This window comes from Ornithorhynchus anatinus, chromosome 3, assembly GCF_004115215.2.
Source record: "Ornithorhynchus anatinus isolate Pmale09 chromosome 3, mOrnAna1.pri.v4, whole genome shotgun sequence".
Taxonomy (NCBI): domain Eukaryota; kingdom Metazoa; phylum Chordata; class Mammalia; order Monotremata; family Ornithorhynchidae; genus Ornithorhynchus; species Ornithorhynchus anatinus.
In genome coordinates this window covers 3,438,924-3,440,552 of record NC_041730.1, presented here as the reverse complement: position 1 = coordinate 3,440,552, position 1,629 = coordinate 3,438,924, and positions in this window count along the sequence as shown.

The window sequence follows — 1,629 nt, the reverse complement described above, 5'->3', positions numbered from 1 at the left end:
TCGTAGTCTTCAACCCCATTTTACAGAGGAGGGAACTGAGGCCCATTGAAGGGAAGTGATTTATCCAAGGTCACACAGCAGACACGTGGAGGAGCGGCATGTTGGGGAAGGGGAGGAGCCTGATCCCAAGGTCATTTTGTCCATCCCCCTGTGTCCGGGAAGGTCCCCCCCAACCAGGCACATCTTGGGGGTGTGGAGGAGGGAGGGGTGTATCCTGAGCCCCCCATCCTGGTCCGTCAGGAAGATCTGCGTCCTGTCTAATCTGCATCCTTCCTGCTGCTGGGCTGCGGGCTTTCTCCGGACAGGGGGCCCGGGGCCAGTGGGGGTCGGAGGGGAGGTCGGGGTCACGGGCCGGTGGGTTGTGAGTGTGAGTGTTTGTGTGTGTGTGTTTGTGTGTGTAAGAGCGTCCAGGCAACAGCAGGCGCTCAATAAACTGTGAGCCTCGCGTGGGACAGGGACTGCAGCGCAGCTTAGTGAAAAGAGCCCGGGCTGGGGAGTCAGAGGTCGTGAGTTCTAATCCCGCTCCGCCACATCAGCTGTGTGACTCGGGGCAAGTCACTTCACTTCTCTGGTCCTCAGTTCTCTCACCTGTAAAATGGGGCTGAAGAGTGGAGTCCCACGGGGGACCACCTCATTACCTTCGCATCTCACGCTAGCGCTTAGAAGAGGGCCGGGCCCATGGTCAGCGCTTAACAGATACCATCATCATCACCCCGATCGGCTGGTATCCACCCCGGCGCTTAGTACAGTGTCCGGCACGTAGTTGAGACCGTGAGCCCCACGGGAGACCACCTCATTACCTCTGCATCTTAACCGCAGCGTTTAGAAGCGTGCCGGGCCCATCGTCAGCGCTTGAGAGATACCATCATTCTTATTCCGATCGGCTGCTATAATGATAATAATGATGATGACGATGGCATCAGTTAAGCGCTTACTATGTGCAAAGCACTCTTCTAAGCGCTGGGGAGGATAATAATAATAATAATGTCGGTGTTTGTTAAGCGCTCACTATGTGCCGAACACCGTTCTAAGCTCTGGGGTAGACGCAGGGGAATCAGGTCGTCCCACGTGGGGCTCACGGTCTTCATCCCCATTTTACAGACGAGGGAACCGAGGCACCGAGGAGTGAAGTGACTTGCCCAAAGTCACCCAGCTGACAAGTGGCCGGGTCCGGATTCGCACCCGTGACCTCTGACTCCAGAGCCCGTGCTCTTTCCACTGAGCCGCGCTGCTTACGGCCCCACGAGAGGCTCCCGGTCTTCATCCCCCTTTTCCAGACGGGTTAACCGAGGCCCCGAGAAGCGAAGCGACCTGCCCCCAGTCACCCAGCTGACGGGTGGCGGAGCCGGGATTCGAACCCACGACCTCTGACCTGGCCCCTGAGCCACGCTGCTTCTGGTATCCACCCCGGCGCTTAGGACAGTGGCCGGTACGGAGTTGAGCGCTGAACTAATATCCTGATGATGATGATGATGATGGTGATGAATGAACGGATGGGGGGGGCGGGGTCTGGGTGTGAGTGTGAGTGTGTGTGTGCGTGCCTGGGCCCCTCCCCCGCCGCCCGGCCTCTCCCGCCCCTCGCCCTCCTCCTCCTCCTCCTCCTCCTGCTCCTCCCGCTCCTCCCGCTCC